This window comes from Nycticebus coucang, chromosome 18 (genome assembly GCF_027406575.1).
Source record: "Nycticebus coucang isolate mNycCou1 chromosome 18, mNycCou1.pri, whole genome shotgun sequence".
In the NCBI taxonomy this organism is placed as follows: Eukaryota; Metazoa; Chordata; class Mammalia; order Primates; family Lorisidae; genus Nycticebus; species Nycticebus coucang.
The window spans coordinates 9,004,168-9,024,669 of NC_069797.1; the positions used below are offsets into that span (position 1 = coordinate 9,004,168).

Genomic DNA, 20,502 nt, shown 5'->3' on the forward strand with positions numbered 1-20,502 from the left:
ACCCCCGTAGATTCCGAGAAAGGGCTTCAGAACGAGAAAGCACAAAGTCCCCAAGTTCCCGAAACCTCCCCTAGTTCCCAGTGAACAAACAATAGCGAAAACTTACTCAAGCTGTGTTTCTCAAGCTATAGGTTCCCGTGAACAAACAATAGTAGAAACTTACTCAAGCTGTGTTTCTCAAGCTGTAACCCCGCCCTGAACCAGCCGCAATATTCTGCTTCCGTACTAACTTGCTTGCCACGTGGCACAAAAAAGGTATAAAAGTCAACCTGCCTTCCACTTCAGGGCCGCCTGCCTTTGAGAGCAGCGGTCCCCTGCACAGGTGTAATAAAATCACCATCTGATTTTACCATAGTGGGGTCTGAGTCTATCTTTACAGGCTGTGACGGATACAACACTAGATGGGTTATCCTATTATATACCTAGGCTATATGGTATAGCCTATTGCTTCTAGGCTAAAAATTTGTACAGTATGTTACTGTACTGAACACTCTAGGAAATCATAGCACAGAGGTAAGTATTTGTATATCTAGATATAGAAAAAGTACCATGAAATTACAGTAGACAAGATTTTAAAAATTGGCTGGACATAGAGTTTCATGCCTATAATCCCAGCATTTTGGGAGGCCAAGACAGGAGAATTGCTTTGAGGCCAAGAGTTTGAGAACAGCCTGGGAAACATAGGGAGGACCTGTCTTTACAAAAACAAAAACAAACAAAAAATTATCTACACATGGTGGTCTGTAGTCCCAGTTTCTTGGGAAGCTAACCAGGAGGATTACTTGAACTCAGGAGTTCAAGGTTACAATGATCTGTGATCATGCCACTGAACTCCTGCCTGTACAACAGAATGAGAACTTGCCCTAAAAAAAATAAATAAATAAATAAAAAGAATAAAAAAATTGGATCGCTATACTGAGCAGCTCCAGTACAGTCTTTTGAGACTACCCTTGTATATTTGGTCTGTTGTTAACTAAAACACCATTATTCAGCACATAGACGGCCCCAAAGATTACAGTGGAACTATATATACAGGTAAACTGTTTTTCCCACCTCTAGAGAACCCTGACTAGTACACCCATTTCACAGTCAGAGCATTCAGGAAAAGTTGGCCAGTTTTTCCTGTTCATTTGTTCATTATTGATTTCCTTTGGTTCACTAATGCACAAAACAGTTCCTGAGACATAGAGTGCTACCTTTCCTGAGAAACTGAAACCATATAATTTCCCAGGTGTCTCTGGAAGGAAAATATCAATGTAATGAAAGTGATTTTCTCTTGAATTTTGCTTTCTTTTGACATGTTTTTCCAAATATCAATAGTATTATTTGGCAGACCACAACGTGGCCTGCCCCTCATCTCTGCATCATTCATAATAAACTGTTTTTTGTGGTGGTGTTTTTTGCAGTTTTGGGCTGGGGCTGGGTTTGAACCCTCCACCTCTGGCATATGGGGCCGGTGCCCTACCCCTTTGAGACCCAGGCACCACCCTCTGAACTGTTATTTTTAAACCAGATTCTACTCAAGTACATTTGTGTCTTGAAAATTGTTGAAGATATCTGTTCTCGCATTATGTTTGCAAGAGTGCTCAAAGTAAGTAACTCTTGGTAGCAAAGAAAATCTTCCCTTTTGATCATAATGAAGGGTAAGCCTGTGCTGAGTTGGCAGTATGAGTTAATTCATCCAAAATAGTTGATTAACATATATATTTGCTTTTGCCTTATAGGTTTGATTTCTGCAATACAACCTTTCATATCTCTCCCTCTAATTTAAGATACTTGTGGTCCTTATGAGTGTTATGATGCTGACAAACAATGAATTTCCTTGAAAGTTGCCATCATCACATAAACCAGTAACTGTGAACAGTTTGCAACATCCGTAGATTCATCAAGCTGGATACTAAATATTGGAAGTGGAGCAGATTTAATTTCCTGGATTACCTGATCAAGAATATCAGCAGACATATCATCTATTCTTCTGCCGACAGTGTTGTTAGATAAGGAAGTTGCACTCAATTTCATAACAAATTCTCCTCTGATCATAACTTGAACAATGTCTTTGGCCACTGGCAACAATAAATCCTCAGCAGTGGTGTGAGGTCTCATAGCTCTGGCGATTCTGAGTGCCACGCAATATGAAGCTTCAATGGCTGCTATGTTTTGTTTGTGGTACTTGCCACCAGTGTCAAGTCTGGCTTGAATCCATCAGCTTTGCTTCTAAAATACTTGGTATCCTTGCTGGCAAAGTTAGGATGCTTGCTATCAAAATGGCATTTTAGTTTGTTTGGTTTTATACATTCGGCTGATACAACTTCACAACAAATAACACATTGTGGTTTCTCAATTCTGCTATAATTATTGAGGTAAAACCATACTGTAAAAAATCCTCACTATATTTTCTTTTCTTAATGTTCTTCTCTACACAATCCAATGTCATGGGATGGTTTGCTAATGAAAATAATATATGACAATAGCTTTAATAATACAAAAGATGATACATGGCATAGTTCAGTCAATACAGTTCATTAAAGTTTCCTATGATTTACGTTCTCTGCGTTGTTGGGTGTTTTTTTTTTTTAACATACATGTTATTATCACAAAGGGGCAGTCTTCACATCAACCACAGCGGAATATAAAAAGACCGATCAGCATCTAGATTTAAGTTCCCATGGTACAGATATATATATTTTTTGTAGTAGTTGATGATTTTACAGTACATGATTTTACATTTACCCAATGATCATAATTCATGAAGTGTCATTTTACCTCCAATAATGCTGCTTTCTTTCTTTCTTTCTTTCTTTTTTTTTTTCTTTTTAGAGACAGAGTCTTACTTTATTGCCCTCGGTAGAGTGCTATGGTGTCACAGCTCACAGCAACTTCCAACTCCTGGGCTTAGGTGATTCTCTTGCCTCAGCCTCCCAGGTAGCTGGGACTACAGGTGCCCACAACAACGCCTGGCTATTTTTTTGTTGCCTTAAGTATTTGATAGAGTTTCTCAGTGAATTAGCTTGCATCTTGGCTCTGTATATGGAAAAGTTTCAAATGAATTTAATATTTTAATTTTTGCCTGATTTTATTATATTAATTTGTAGAGATTGTATAGGGATTTATTTCTAATTTATCGTATTGCACATTTCTAGATTTTAAGGCAGTTGAGATCAAAATTTTAAAAAGTAATATGCAAAAATAAAGGTTTTTAGCAAAGTTTCCTCAATGTCTCAATGTCTCAGGGTCTCCTGTGGGCAGGAGGAGGCCATAATTATACTTCTTGTATTTAATTCCTATATTTACTACATGGGATAAATGGTGGCATATAATCTATAGAAATTTGAAGAATGTTCTAATTGTACTCAAAATAAAAATCCGAGCCATGGGCGGTGCCTGTGTCTCAAGGGAGTAGGGCACCAGCCCCATATAACAAAGGTGGTGGGTTTAAACCTGACTGCGGCCAAAAAAAAAAAAAATTATATATATACACACATAACCGAGCCTATCTCTCCTCATCAATATTTAGGTGGACAAATATAAATTTGAATAAAAATAGAAAATGACACAGTAAATAAAGAACGGCACAAAGAGATAAAACCCTGACAAAGCAGATTTGTTAATACCTAGATTATACCTGTTTTTTGACACAACTCCTATGTGTTTATGTATATATATTTACTGATAATAAGTTTGGCATATAGCTCAGAGTGAGGACATATTTATAATCATTTGGGTGATTTAAAAGCATCATAGAAATCAACTGTTCTGGTATAAAACAAATTAATGAACACAAAAAGTGTTAAGTAATTTTGTTAAAAAGTTTGATTTGGTAATTAGGTACACACATAAACATCATTTTTGATACTAAACAGAAGATAAAATAATTTTTAAACCCTATAGAAAAGATTTTTATAAGTGCTGTGAAATGACAGTAGAAACCATCAATTACAGCATAACCCATAAGTAATACGTAAATAACCACATGCACATTTCCTCTAAGATAATTTTAAATAACTACTGGAGAAAATTTAAACCAACATTACTTTAGGAGACTTCAAGTATTATTTTTTCTTTTTTTGAGACAGCCTCACTTTGTCACTCTTGGTAGAGTGCCGTGGCATGACAGCAACATCAAACTCTTGGGCTCAAATGATTCTGTTGCCTAGCTGCCCTAGTAGCTGGGAAGATAGGTGCCCACCACAATGCTTGGCTATATTATTTTGGTTTAGCAGGCCTGGGTGGCTTCCAAACCACCCGCCCTGGAGCATGTGGCTGGTGCCCTAACCACTGAGCTACGGGCACCCCCAGAGTTCAAGTATTGATAAGAAGAAAGCATTTTCACTGGAGCCAAAGGACCTGCATTTACGTAATTAATTCTATCAATACTGAATTTAGGGGACTGAACAACAGTAAGTCTGGCTGTAATCAGGTCTCATACATTAAAGTGGAAGATTGCCACTTTATAGTTCATGTTTTGGGCAAAAGGATATTCATAAATACTATTTGGTGAAGACATCTAAAAATACTCAAATGTTATCATTATTCATAAATTACTTAACAAATTGAATCAGAAAATATGGGTACTTTCGAAGAGCCCAAGTAAATTAAAAGAAGAATTCATAGGAGTAATCAAACCAACAAGTCAGTTTTTCTTCAGAAACTTTATAACCATGTGGACCTCAAGGCTTTGGGGACTTCTCAACTTATCCATTTTGACTAAATCAGGAAAATTTCTAAATGAACTTATCCCAAATGTAAATTTTTTCAAATGTGCAAACCAAATTATTTTCAAATTGTAATTTCTTATGGAGTATGAAGCAAGGCGAGAAGGTCATCTCTAGAGCCTGTGTAGTACAGAAAACAGAGAAATAAAGAGTGCTGAGAGAAATTAGTGTCCATGCTATAATTGGATACCTAAAATGTCTTTACGAAATAAGGGTAACATATTTTTTTGAAAATAAAAAATAAATGAATAATGTAAAATATTGATAAATTTTATTACCAATAGGAGCTTCTTTAGATAGAGAAGTTTTCTGATATAAAGTTCAGGGAAGCAAATTAAAAGATAACAAATTTCTTGTTTGTTTTTTTTATGATGAAAAGTTATATATTTAGAATGAGCCACCTCGACTTGGTTTAAATGATCCCAATTTTGTTGGCAACATACAGAGCATCATAATCAGAAGCCAGTGAACATATGCCTTCTACTCGCCATCATTTCATTTTTTTACAAGTGAAATCGGATTTATTTATCTTTTTATATATTGGCCTTGATGCAAAAGAAGACTAAAAGTGACTTAAAAGGTGAATAGAGTAACTTTAAAAAAACATCAAAAATATATATTTTCTCCCCCAAAGCTAGCTGCTTCCAACTTGATTTAATACTTTGCATGTTTTCCCTTCATTGCTTGGTAAACACATTTGCTTCTGTTTTCTGTAATCACTGTGTGACTGTTGATTTTTGCTGTTTTGTCAACTGACGTTTCACCTTCTGTTTCACGAGTTCGGGAGGAATTGTTGAACAGCTCTCAACACTGCCTGTAGAAGAAGTAATACTCAGAGTTCTTGTTCTACACCAATTAATGTCTCCCATATGTTTTTCATCTCTGAGAGGCAGAGATTCTTTACTCAGTGACGACAAGGCAGTTAGATGAGAGCATTCGTCCACGCACTCCTCAGAGCCAACAGAGGCTTCTCCTGGATGTGTCTGACCACCTTGTCTCAGGTAATTTTCATTTCTGTTTTTCTCCTCAGAAAATTCAGGTATGGAATTTTCATCAACCACCTGCCCTTTCATTTCTTCTAAACCTGGCTGAAGTCAGTCATTTCAAAGTGGTGCGCACCAGCACTCTGCTCTGATGAACTGTCCTCCCTGATCTGTTCCAGGTCTTCGAATGATCTGTAGCCACCCGACTGGCCCACACAGTTCTGTTCTCTTTCATCTTTGGAACTACAAACCTCTGATTTTTCTGACACTTTTCCATCAGAAAACGAAAACCGAGGTCCCTCTTCTGTCTCAGTGTCCCTCTCATCTGGGCCCACTGGCTGCAGCAGGTGGTCACCAGCCTGCAGCTCCCTTGTGTAGCTGCTTGAAGAAACCTCCACATCAAGAGAGCCTTCCATCCTAATATCACTAAAGGTTGGATAAAGCTCACTTTCATAGCCAAAACACTTCATGAAGAAATCTCTAATGCTCTTGACATCTCTGTCGAAATACCCTTCAGCACTGGGATGAGAAGTTGAGATCATCTGTGGGAAATTGATCCATGGTGATACGATCATTTCCATCCAAAATGAGATTGAATTCATTGAAATCTCCATGAATCAGCCCATGATTCCCAAGTCTTACAATTAGTTCCATAGCTTCATCATAGACTGAGGCAGGATCTTCAACATGGTGTATCTGACATAGAGGATAACCATTTATGATCTCCATGACCACTGCATGGCGATCGTAATCAACTATCTTTGGAACTGGAAATTTCCTCTCATATAACACCTTCATATAGGTAAATTCCTTCACCGCAGAGAGAGGAGATAAATAAAGCTAAGACACATCATGCCTGTGTTTATGGTAATCATGCTTGTTTTTCAGATTTCAAAAGGAGGTTCTTCCTAGTCTGTGAACCGTTAATGCAAATTGCTGTCCTTCTTTATTTGCAACAATGTAAATATCTGATTCTTTGCCAACACCCATCTGGTTTCCAACAGACTCAACTACTTGTCAGGAACAAAGTGTTTTCAAAGCCATAATCATAGCCTGCATTTGTCAATCAATAGCCCCGGACAGTCTTGGTACACTTCCAAGCTATGAGTTTATGTTTCACTAATTCTCTTAAAACTTCATTACAGCCAGTTATAGAGGTGATCAAATTGCAGGGAACTATCTCATGGTTGTTCATGTCCATTTCAACCCCGGTCAAAACCCTGAAGCCATCCCGGCTCAGGTAGCGCAACTTGGCCACATTCACCTTCCCCATGGAGGCAGCAGATGGAAGTCCAATCATGAAGCTTTTAAGCAGCATCAGTTCTTAAATAACTGATATATAATAAGAGTATAATTTTTATACATGGTAATTAAATCAAACAAAGTATCTTCTACGTGAAAAGGTAACTGAGGAGAGAAAAACCTACTCTTCAGAGAATTAATTTTATTTTATGCCACTTATTTTGTATATTTTGGCGAACATTATTCTTTTGTTTGAACTGAGTAGCACCAAAGGATCAAATGTGGCATCTTCTGGACATTCCGGATGACTGAGCCATATGCTCAAAACAAGGTTGAGGAGAATGAAATAATAAAATCCACCCACTACATGACCGCAAAGCAACTCACTAGCAGCAGGATGGTCTGAGTGGCCCTCTTCTCTGGGAAGGCTTTAGAGGAGAGTCTGGCGCTGTGAAGGTGCTGGGAGCGTCTCTGCTCCCTGAGCAGGAGGATCACCACGTAAGCACTTGAGAGCAGCATGATTCCTACAGAGGAGACACGCCTGGATAGAGCAAAAGAAGATGACAGAGCAAAAAGAAGTCCCCTGATGATGGGATTCATGGGAGAAAGTGAGAAGTGTTTATCTTCAGTAGATTTGTCTGGTGAAATTATAAGTAGCTACGGTATAGAAGATCATGCTATGATTAAAAGACAAGGTGCAGGACCACAAAAAGAATAAAACATGGATGGTGTAATCTGTGGACTCACGTTTAAATCTGGCCAGCCAGGAGGTGCTGGGGCTGACAGTGATGTCCTGGAGCATGCTCAGGAGGCTGGTGGTGCAGATGGAGAGATCCTTGATTCCTCTGCTCAAGTAGAAAAATGCCTCGCATTTAAGGTCATTCTGAAAGTTCAATGGCCCAAAGAGTTCTGGAGACCCCAATAATAGCATGGTGAACTTCACACAATGAACAAAGGCCGAGTGTCAGATGGTCAGGTCCGTGGGTTTCACCCTGTGATCAGATGCAGAAGAGGAGGAGAAAGGTGTTGGCTGAGATTCCAATACCAGTTTGTAAAAATATACAGTTTTAGATGGTAGCATAAATGAAAAATAAGTTCATTGTTGTACTAAAGGCGAAATAGTTGTATATCTGAAAACATCAACAGACATTATCAGTGTTCTTTTATAGTCAAAATTATCACCACCATAAGGCTTTTTTCTCTCCATGATTAACTCTTCCTATGTGATAGAAATGATTAAAATACAGCTGCACAGGGAAGACTGGATGTGGTATGTACATTTTTATCCCACTTGCACAATGTATTTGATTTCATTAATGGAATTTTCAGTTCCAAAAAAAGAATTTTATATTTCCATAAATATCCAGTGTGTGATTGCGTGAAATAGAAAAATTATTTTTTAAGTATTATTTGGGGTTAGGGACTTATGAAATTTAAAACCAGCTGTTTTCAATTATGAAATAAAAAAGAATATAAAAAATATGGCTTTTAATTAAGGGATTCAAGTTTGAATTCTTTTTTATACATTACGATGGAAATTGAGACCATAAATGGTATGTATATTTTGACACAAAATGTGTCATTTTAAAATTATTACCCACACGTGAAAATAGTCATCAAATAGAATTATCCTAATGTATTAATTTTTATTTTTCTATTTCAAATTTAAAATCTTTATTATCACAGATGTTTATTTCACTTGTTTAAATAAATATTCAATAACATTGTTTTAAAAATATACAGTTTTAGCATTATATAGGTATTTACTGATATGATGCCTCAGTATACAGGGTGTCTATAAATTTTGTGCGCAATTACAACCAACCTTTATGGACACCCGATATAATGCCTCAGTGTATATACTCATTGTATGCAAGTATGCGCACACACACACACACACACACACACACTGCATCAGCATTATTTAAGCCAAATAACAAATATAATGTGTATGCATATATATTAAATTCTTATATGCATATATACACACGTAGTAAGTCCTGATTTAATGTCATTGATACGTTCAAAGCAACTGTGACTTCAAGCAAAATGATGTACTTAGTAAGGAAAGCAATTTTACCATAGGTGAATTGAAAAAAAGAGCTAAATTTCCATGGAATAAAGAATGTCATTTTGCTTAAAGTTGCAGTTTCCAAGGACCTATCAATGGTAAGTGAGAACTGATGTGCATAAAACACCAGCACCTCCACTGTCACGTTTGTAAGATGCACCCACCGTGTCTGGTCCTAGAGTTCATGTCCTTACTCTTTCAACAGCGCTGCTTTACTGCTCTGTGTTCCCTCTTCCGTATGCAGCGCAGAAAATGCTAATGAGAATGGAAATGACTCCATAGCATTTGTAGGGCTGACCAAAAGTCAATTTCACACTAATGGTAAGAGAAACACCAAAACAAATTCCTGGAGAACAAATAATGTGAAGGTGAGTCTTTCTACCATTACTTCTCCTATAGTCACACTGTTTCTGTCCCCTCAAAATTTATGTTATAACCTTATCAATGGCTGGGTGTGGTGGCCATTGACAAGGTTATAACATAAACAACGTAGTGATGCTAGCCTGCAGTCCACCTTCCAAGGAGAAAGAATACCTCAGAGGAGGAGGCACGAGTTCATGGGGAAGTCGACCTGGGCTAGGGACAGGCCTCTTGTCACAGCAGCATCAGAGGCCACAGAAACCCATGATGTTGGGTCCCAGGGAAAAAGACCCATTTTGTTGAGGGGTATCTTTCACTTCAACTGAGAAAAAGGCATGCTGCAGAGTAAAGTCCTTGCCTGTGCTTCTAGTCCATGGCCAGTCCACTCCAGGCAATGACTTGGTGGCCCCACATCCTGGTTCTTCCTGGACTTGTAACGGGGCTACCGCCACCAACGAAGCCTGCGAAGCGGGCAGTGTGCAGGTGGCGAGGGTTGCCTGGCTGGTCGCTCTGGGGCAATTCTGTTGGATCTCCAGCAGAAGAGGGACCGAAGACAATTGCAGGTGGGCAGGGGCTCGGGACTTGGAGAGGGCTGTGGTGGGGCATGGCCCTCCAAGAACAGGGGGCTGGGAGGAGGCTGTGGAGGGGGGTGACCAGGCAGGAACAGGGGGCTGGGAGGGGGCTGTGGAGGGGGGTGACCAGGCAGGAACAGGGGGCTGGGAGGGGGCTGTGGAGGAAGGGCACCAGGCAGGAACAAGGGGCTGGGAGGGGGGTGACCAGGCGGGAACAGGGGGCTGGGAGGGGGCTGTGGAGGAAGGGCACCAGGCAGGAACAAGGGGCTGGGAGGGGGCTGTGGAGGAAGGGCACCAGGCAGGAACAAGGGGCCGGGAGGGGGCTGTGGAGGGGGGTGACCAGGCAGGAACAGGGGGCTGGGATGGGGGTGGGGAGGGGGGTGACCAGGCAGGAAGAGGGGACTGGGAGGGGGCTGTGGAGGGGGGTGACCAGGCAGGAACAGGGGGCTGGGAGGGGGCTGTGGAGGAAGGGCACCAGGCAGGAACAAGGGGCTGGGAGGGGGCTGTGGAGGGAGGGCACCAGGCAGGAACAAGGGGCTGGGAGGGGGCTGTGGAGGGGGGTGACCAGGCAGGAACAGGGGGCTGGGAGGGGGCTGTGGACGGAGGTGACCAGGCAGGAACAGGGGGCTGGGAGGGGACTGTGGATGGAGGTGACCAGGCAAAAACAGGGGGCTGGGGAGGGACCGTGCAACAGTGAGGGTGGGTAGGGACCGGGGGCGAGAAAGGGGACATGAAGTGGCAGGGGCAGGCAGGGACCGTGTTCGAGAAGGGGTTGATGACCTAAATAGGTCCAGGGGGCACCAGAGGCGAGGAGGTGGCATGAGTGGGGTCAGGGGTACAAGCTGGGGATAGAGAGGGACGGGTGGGACACTTGGCATGACTGAAGGGCAGCAGGAGCGGGAGAAACATTGCTTTGCTGAAACAAAAGAGATAAAAAGCCAGATGAAATGTTAGATGTACACAAGCCATCACAGAGAGATGAAGGAACATTCAATATATACGGATGAGTGAAATGTTAGCCTAAAACAACTCCATTTTCAAGTCCTCGTGCACAATCTCTGGTGCAGAGCTGAGTGGGCCGCATATAGATGGAGGTTCCCCAGGGACACTGCCACCACCACAGCCACTCTCATCCAGGCCTATCTGCTCAGAGGCACCATTGGTCTTATCTATGCCTCGGCCACCTCTGAGTGCCATGGACAGCTGCCCTTTGATCTTCTTCATCCCATCCATGGCGACCGGCGGGGGAGCGCGAGCTGCCTCGGAGCCGCGGGGCTGGCGCGGCAGCCCAGGCTGAGGCCACGCGACCTCTTTCTCCTCCTGTTCGCCGCAGGCGCAGGTCCCAGCAGTCCTTGAAGATGGGGTCTGATGGGGAGAGTGACCAGGCTTGGCCACATCCTAGGATGAGGTGCAGTCTCCAGTGAGGGTGCGCATGCGCAACCATCCCCCACACAAGATCTTCTCTGAGGACATTAACAAGCGCCTGTCACTACCAGCTGACATCCGTCTGCCTGAGGGTTACCTTGAGAAGCTGACCCTAAATAGTCCCATTTTTGACAAGCCCCTCAGCCTCCGCCTCCGTCGTGTCAGCCTGTCCCAGATTGGCTTTGGAAAAGTAGAGACCTACTAGAGATCAAGCTGGACAAACTGGGCGAGGGTACCTATGCCACGGTATACAAAGGCAAAAGCAAGCTTACAGACAACCTTGTAGCACTCAAGGAGATCAGACTGGAACACGAAGAGGGGGCACCCTGCACCGCCATCCGGGAAGTGTTTCTGCTCAAGGACCTCAAACATGCCAACATTGTTAGGCTACATGACATTATGCACACGGAGAAATCCCTCACCCTTGTCTTTGAGTACCTGGACAAGGACCTGAAGCAGTACCTGGATGACTGTGGGAATGTAATCAACATGCGCAACGTGAAACTGTTCCTGTTCCAGTTGCTCCGTGGCCTGGCCTACTGCCACCGGCAGAAGGTGCTACGCCGAGACCTCAAGCCCCAGAACCTGCTTATCAACGAGAGGGGAGAGCTCAAGCTAGCTGACTTTGGCCTGGCCCCGGGCCAAGTCAATCCCAACAAAGACATACTCTAATGAGGTGGTGACACTGTGGTACCGGCCACCTGACATCCTGCTTGGGTCCACAGACTACTCCACTCAGATTGACATGTTGGGTGTGGGCTGCATCTTCTATGAGATGGCCGACCCCTCTTCATGGGCTCCACAGTGGAAGAACAGCTGCACTTCATCTTCGGCATCTTAGGAACCCCAACTGAGGACACGTGGCCAGGCATCCTGTCCAATGAGGAGTTTAAGACATACAACTATCCCAAGTACCGAGCCGAGGCCCTTTTGAGCCATGCGCCCCAATGGGGCTGACCTCCTCTCTAAGCTGCTACAGTTTGACCTCCTCTGCTACAGAGGTCGAAATGGGATCTCCGCAGAGGATGCCATGAAACATCCATTCTTCTTCAGTCTGGGGGAGTGTATCCACAAACTTCCTGACACTACTTCCATATTCAGCTACAAAAGGAGGCCAGCCTTTGGTCTTCATCAATGCCTGACTCAGGCAGACCAGCTTTCCACGTGGTGGACACCGAGTTGTGAGTTCTAAGCCACAGACCAAGGCCCCAGCAGGCAGCAGCTGGAGGGATGCCACACCCCTCACAGGGCAGCCCCCAATTGTATCCTCCCTGCTTTCTGCCTGCCTACCTGCCTGAGCCATGTTCACCTGCCCATTTGTCCCCTGCTGCCCACCTGAACACCCGAACATTGGCCTGTCAACCCACCCGTTGGCCCGTCTGCTGGGTGCTAACAAAGCTCTCATCACTCCTTCAAAAAAAAAAAAATAATAAAACAACTCCATTATTTATCATTCCAACTGCATGACATTCTGGAAACGTGAAAATATAAAAACAGTGCAAATCTCAATAGTTGCCAGGGTTTGTGGACCAACAAAGGGTAAGGGGCCTTTGAGGGCAGGGAGAGGGCACCACGTGAGGACACAATGGGCAACACGGCTTTGAAGGTGTCACAACTGACAGAAATGCCCAGTGGAAAGAGTGAACCTGAATGGAAATGACTAACTTTAGAGACTCAGATGCCAAGTTTTAGATTAATTGTAACAAATGTATCCCAGTAAGTGAAGATGTTATTGATCGTTGCAAATAGGACATGGGGGAGAGAGGAATGATTGATAGGGGAACATGGATCCATTTTTATGTCAACCCCAAACTCTTCTAGATGAGATGATGCCTTTATTAAAAATCATCATTTAGCACCATTCTTTCAGGCAGATATTTTCAGGGGTCGGGGCAGGACAGGGTCTCACTCTACCTCCCTGGATTGAAAGCTAGAGTGTGGGTGGTGTCATCATAGCTCACTGCAACCTCAAAGTCCTGTACTCCAGTGATCCTCCTGCCTCAGCCTCCCAAAGGGCAAGAATGACAGGCCTCACCCACCAAGCATGCTCCAGTGAGATATTTTTATGACAATGGTCAATAACCAGGTAGTATCTAGACACGAGCTTAAATTATTGTCTGCCATCGAATGTGAACCAATCTTGACTTGAAAATGTATGTTGAATTCTGTGGTTGCAGCAGCATTTATGACTAGGAAAATTAAAATATTGCTGCATGAAAAACACAGCTTACACTCTTCATAGGTTTGTATTACATCTGGGACACCAAGTAATACCCAGTCACTATTCTAAATAACCTTCACGGTCACAGTAAGTTTTTCAGGTGACCAAAAGTGATGCAGTACAATGCTCTGCTCTTGGGGGGTGGCATAGGGGTCAGCGCTGTCAGCAAAGAACATAGTTAGTGCCTTCCCAATAGGGACGACTGTAAGCATCTTCCTGACAGAAGTCCAGAGAGAACTAGTAAAATTGGATTCTGAGTTTGAACATCTGATCCCATTGCTTACTGAGTTCCAAGCAGAGCCATATGATGAAAGCTGGGTTTCAGGGACACTGTGGGGTTCAGGGAGCCTGTGTGGGCCGTGCCTTCATGGAGATGATACCACACAGAAAGACAGCAGAGCAGAGAGACAGAGAGCAGGGTGCTGGTGGTGCAGAGTTAGGGATGGGGTCCAAGTCCATTGACGGGCACCCACACCTGAGGTCATGAGGTCCCTCTGTCCTCAGTTCTCTGCACTGTCATATGACAATGGTAATAGGCTTATTTGTTGTTACGACATGAGGAGACTGAAATGACTCAATCCAGGTGAATCGTGAGGAAGAGGACTGGTCCCTTAGTCGTCTTCCGCGTTTCCTAAATGGCAGGGGGAACAAACCGGACACCAGGTAGTGTGCTTGCACCACTGCAGGGCAGGAGGGTGATTCCTCATCCCTTCTGTGGGTATGATGCTCTGCAGCTGTCAGGGAACGTCTGGCATTATGACCTGTGATCCCCACATCAGCCCCTGGGTGGGCAGAGCAGGTGCTGTACCTCCCGTTCTCTACTGAGCGGTTGTGACATTGAGGGAAGCTAAGTGGCTTTTAGCATCACATCATGAATGAGTGATGGATCTGGCATGGGAAGGGTACATGGTTCCATGGGGAGGCACAGAACTCTGATGACTGGGACCTCTCCACCATATCCTGGACTCCTGATTCAAGAGCTCCCCTGACTCTTTCTCCAACATTCCTACCCATTGTTCAAGGGGAATCCAAGTTGATGCCCCGGAGGACATTCCTGGATAAGGAGGTGCCATGCCCTGATCACGACACATCCTCTCTCCTCTACCATACACATCTTCCGTCCCTAATGTGGTCCTGTTTCCTCTGAAGGAAATCCTCTGAGGGTCTTGGCATCACATCTGTGGGCTTTCTCCCCCAGTACTGTCATGCTGTGAGCTGCCCCTCATGTGACCACACTGAATGACCAGTGTCTGCTTGTCCCCCAAGTGTGCTCAGACTGTAGGGCATTGTGAAAAGCTGCCTCATAATGTTTTCACAAACAATAACCTTTCCTACCACTCATTAAACCCGAGTAAGCAGGTAGGGAGAATTCACTGGAAGAGTAGCCATCTGGGCTGGTGGTTTGGTAGTTTATTGAGATAAACTAGTAGCCTCCTTGTCTACTTATCTGAACAGCCTCAATAGAATTAAAGTCAATGCGTGTTTTGTTTTATATAGTGACACCAGGGAGCACACACTGAGATTTGTTGTTTTTCTAAATTTACATATGAACAGAAATGACATGCCAAAAGTTGACTGAACTCAGCACACATTTCAGGAAAAAGAAAAGACGTGTGAAACAGTTTAACATGTAAAAACCCACAAAGTCATCTCCTGCCTTCTGGATTTCCTCCAAATTTTTGAAATGAATGGTTTTAGCAGGTACTCAGTTAAGTTAAAATGACATGGAAATAGATGTTCCCATATTTTCCAATTTAGGGGACATCTAATTGAGCAATGTTTGAGGATCACAGGATATAAGAAAAAAGAATCTATTTTTGAAAGGAGGAGATAAACTTTAGGGCAACCTGCTTGACAGGAGTATCAACTATAAATTGGGGAATCAAACAAAACCAGAAACACACTATAACCACCCATGGGAAAATGCAGAGGATAATTTTGTAAGTAAAATATTGTGAGAAATACTCTGACTAGTCACTGTGAAAGAGCAGAGCATCCCACAGGTCAGTATGAACATACCTTTGAATCGGCTTTTCAGGTTTCCCATATTGAATGGCAAGTGGCAGCAGGAGGGGCCAAGATATATACTCTCACGTCACCACGGTGATGGGCGTCACAGAACCTTCCCAGTGAAGGCACAATCCACACTGTGAGGTCCAACTGCTGCTCTGCAGGCAAGTGGGCTTTCACATGTGCAAAAGTGTCATCGAAGTTGAAGTAGTTTATCTGAAAAACTAAACCCCAATCCCCCACATTGTATTCTCTGTTTCTTAAAATAAGTCATAGGAGAGACACGGTGTATCCCGAAATGAAAAAGATACAAAACTGATCTGTTGACAACAAGCAGAGGTTCCATTCTTGATTTGAAATACATCACTGGATATTTCTACTGTTTCTGCATCATCAAATATTTCTAGAATCAAGAAGAGAATATTGCTCAGGATTAGATAAAATACAGTAGTTACAGATATTTAATTACAAAATGTCATAGTTAAGAAAATATTTAACAAACCGCACTTTCATCATATTTACATGTATTACTGTGTCCTTAGTTCTAGCTCAAGCTCTGTGAATTCAAGGAGGAATTTCTTTTTCCAAGTGTATGTAAATAGCTGGGTGTTCACTGAGTAATTTAGTGGGGGTGAGAGGGGCCATATGTTCACCAGAGCATCTTCTGGAGAGTGAAAAGTCTCAATGGATACATGCCTGTAGTCCCAGCTACTTTGTGGTTTTTCTTTTTTCTTTTCTTTTTTTTTTTTTTTTTGAGACAGTCTCCCTTTGTCACTCACAGTAGAGTGCAGTAGTGTCATAGCTCACAGCAATGTAAAACTCTTGGGCTCAAGTGATTCTCTTGCCTCAGCCTCCCAAGTAGCTGGGACTAAAGGTGCCCTCCACAATGCCTGGCCATTTGTAGAGATTGGGGTCTCACTCTGTCTCTGGCTGATCTTGAGCTCCTGAGGTCAGTCAGTCCACTCACCTCATCCTCCCAGAGTGCTGAGATTACAGGCATGAGCCACAGCATCCGGGCAAAACCTATTATTTTTAAAGCCTTTTAAGAGCTATGCATTAAAATATTCTTACCTGAGGCTTTTATTATTGATTATAATGTATTTTCTGTGAAATTGTATTTTCATACACCATGTGCCAGTGATTGAAAATATCTGCTCTCTATAGATACATAGGGATCATAGGTCATAGTTGAACCTTCTACTTATCTAGAAAAACATTCTTTTTTAGTGTTATATTAATTTCCATACAGAATTCACGGGCTAAAGTTTCTAATATTCTTGTTTTATAACTCCTTATTATTGTGATTCTTGTTAGGTTGGTTTCCTTAACATCAGTTTATTGTGTATCTGGTTTATCTATGTTTTAGATTGTTAGGTAAGAATGTGTAACTCTATATATACACTTTAAGTCAATGTAAGGTTCAATCAAAGTGTTAGGCATATGTATATCACAGATAATATATGTATGTCTTTTTCTTAACAGACTTTGTTTATGATTCATCGTATATATTTATTTTCTTGTTATTTTTTTTCTTTTTCTTTTCTGAGGCAGAGTCTCACATTGTCGTCTTTGGTAGAGTGTCGTGTACTTATAGCTCACAGCAGCTGAAGTGCTCATCTGAACTGTCTGCATGGAGGCCAGGTGGGCAAAGGTCTGGGCCTCTCTGGTGGGTGGAGGTCACGGGGTTATAGCTCATGGAGATGGTGTTGTTGTTGCTGGAAAAATGGTGAATTAAATCTGGCAGACACTTATACCAACAGTATAGAGGAAGGAACCTTTAACTGCTGGGGTGAACTCAGGTGCCTCAGGGCATAAAATGATGAGTTCCAGGGAAAAAGTTCTTTCAAACTATTTTTTTCTATTTATTTATTTATTTAAACAGAGTCTCACTTTATGACCCTCAGTAAAGTGTCATGGTATCACAGCTCATAGCAACCTCCAACTCTTGGGCTCGAGTGATTCGCTTGCCTCAGCCTCCCAAGTAGTTGGGACTATGGGTGTCCACCACAATGCCTGGCTTTAACTTTAGACATGTGGTCTGGCTCTGGCTCAGGCTAGTCTCCAACTCATGACTTTTTTATGCAGCTCAGTATCAGCTTCATAGTTACAGTTACAACAAAGGGTACAAAGAGTTAATGATTGTAATTCTCAAGAAACCAAGGTGCTGTTGTTCCATAGTTTTTTTCTAGGATTATTTTAGCTCAGTATAAAGTTTCTTCTTATCTTTGGAGGAGGAGTTTTTCTGAGCTGCCTCCTGCTTTCTCAGGATCATTAAGAAGTATAAGATTTATTTATTTATTTCTCCTTCCTCAGGATGATACAAATTATTAATTGTATAGTCAAATGTCAACAGCCTGGAATTGTTAAGCTCTCCCTTTGAAAGCTCTATCTTCCTGCTTATGTGGACAATGATGGCATTTAGACAGTGGTCTCCATCCTCCTCAAATGAAGAAATTAATTCCTAAGGTCCTCTTTCCTTCTACTCAAACCACTTGACTTCTTAATCGTGATGTGGTAGCCTGGAGGACAAGGGCTGAACTTTTGGTAATGTCCCAATTTCTCGGAAGGGCAGACAAACAAGTCAGTTTAGGCTACAGGTGAGGGACGTTAGTTGAGAGATTCCACTGTGGTGTGATCTTCTGGCCCCAGTGCAAGAACTCAGCCCAAGCCCATGGCCTTCTAGCCTGGCTTTAGCCTTTTGGTCTTTCTCAGTCCCCCTGACAGACATTTGATCAGTATATCCACTAAGCAGGCCTGGAAGGCTATTTGAATGTCCATGTCAATTTCTTCACATGGGAAAAGTGAGGCCTGGGGGGTTTGCATTGTGGCTTTCAGGACCAGAAGGATGAGAAGATTGAAGACCAAGAAGGGAAAAAAGAGAAGAAAAAAAAGACGGGAGAAAAAGAAGGGGTTGAGTAAAAGGGAATATTGACAAAATAAGAGAGGCACAGAAAGAGAGAGACAGGAGCAGTATAGGTGTACAGTAGGGTACTTTGAACAAACCTTAAAACCCTCCAACCTTAGGGGGTGCTGGGTTTGGTAGTTCCCTTGAAGTCAGCAGCTCTTTGCTAGACTGGACACAGCAACCCACCTCCAGCAAGTAGACCGGAAAGACAAAAATGCTACAAATCAAACCATAACAAGCAAACAGAAAATTTTATGGGATAAAACTGGGGGAAAAACCAAATAATACGGGTAGAAACACTAGCAAAAAATGAAGTTCTAATTGGTAAAGAAGGCAACAATGGAAAATTATATTTAAACTAGAAAAATGAAGAAAGAAAAGAAAGAAAAATGAATGGGAAAAATCTAGAGGGAAAATGTTGAAATTAAAAAAAACATAAACATAAACAAAGCAGTATATATATCTTGCTGAATATTATCTGGGCAACAGGTGATCTTCTGGGGTATGAGATGTCAATCACAATGCTGACACGGCTATATGAGAGGGAGACTGGAGGCCACTGCTGATTTCTCAAACCTGCAGGGTGGAGAGCATAAATCTCTCCTCAGCCTGCTTTAAACTGCTTAACCTGGGCTAAGCAAAAGCTTTCCCAGGAAAGCACTTGTCACTGGGATCACTCCTGAAGTGGCCGTCCACTTACCCAGTGTGTCAAATGGGTCTCACTCTATGCCCCTGAGGGCCAAGGCTGTAAGGCGTTTTAGTTCCCTCCTTTAGGCTGCTCAGTCATTAGATTACTCACCTAAGGTTTCCTGCCCGATCCTTGCTCTGTGACCCTGAGGGAAGAGCTTGTCGGTGAAGTTCTCCCACAATGGCTCCGCGCGGCCCATAGCCAAAAAGTATTAGCTCCGGCTGGCTCATCGCTCAGTCTGGGGACCTAAAACAATGCTAAAATCCTCTGCAATCTTGCCCAAGTTCTCCCAAGATGATACAACTGAGTGCCAAGTCCTAAAAAAAGAAAAAAAAAAAAAACAGAAAACAAAACCAGCTCACAGGTAAGGCCTTTCCAGTTTGCAATCTTACTGCCACTGTACTTACAGCTGCTAGGTGGATAAGACCAAATGAACACATGCAACCACTTGCCAGTTCTCCACTGCCTTTGTTCTCCTCATGCGGTCCAGAAGTCTCTCACTGACTCCCTGTGTCCTGAAAGGGGGTGTTTCTGGGCAGATCCCACCAACCAGAAATGTCTGGAGTCTTCTCTCCTCAGTCTCACCAGGCCCAGTTGCAAAGAAGCTGTTACTCGGCCGCCATCTTGCTCCTTCCCCTCTTTCCGTTCTCTTGAGGAAGGATTGCAGTGCTATAAATTTCCCTCTTAGGACTGCCTTTGCAGTATCACAGAGGTTATGGTAATTTGTGTCTTCATTGTCATGTTTGTTCCAAAAATTTTAATTTCCTTCTTAATCTCGTCTATAACCCAGCTATTGTTCGCATAAGGTTATTTAGTTTCCATGTTTTTATATGAGTATGTAGATTGCTGTTGTTACTGAGTTCAACTTTTATTCTGTAATAGTCCGAGAAGATGCAAGGAATAATTTGTATTCTTTAAAATTTGCTGAGGTTAGACTTGTGACCTAAGATGTGATCAATTTTGGAGGATGTTCCATGGGCTGACGAAAAGAATGTGCATTCAATTTTGTTAGAATGAAATGTTCTGTAGATGTCTGTTAAATCCAGTTGTCAAATGGTTAAGTTTAAGTCTAAAATTTCTTTGCTGAGTTTCTTATTGGAGGATCGATTCAACACAGCCAAAGTGTTAAATAGTTAAAATCTCCAACTATTATGGTGCTGGAGGAAATCAAGCTGCTCACGTCTGTTAGAGTCTCTTTTGTAAACTGAGGAGCATTCTTCTTGGCTGCATAAATATTAATAATTGAAATCTGATGATGTTGAGTGTTACCCTTAACAAATATGAAGTGACCATTCTTATCCTTCCTTACTTTT

At 42.5% G+C, this 20,502-nt stretch overlaps 3 pseudogenes; 1 reads left to right on the top strand and 2 right to left on the bottom strand.

The window, feature by feature from the left end:
* LOC128571005 (cyclin-dependent kinase 16-like) overlaps positions 1-12,550 on the top strand; it is an 85,496-nt pseudogene extending 72,946 nt beyond the window's left edge.
* On the bottom strand, positions 5,319-6,968 carry LOC128570155 (serine/threonine-protein kinase RIO2-like; annotated as a pseudogene).
* Positions 12,551-20,297: 7,747 nt separating the features above from the next.
* The window catches only part of LOC128571006 (kinesin-like protein KIF11), a 31,783-nt pseudogene continuing 31,578 nt past the window's right edge, over positions 20,298-20,502 (bottom strand).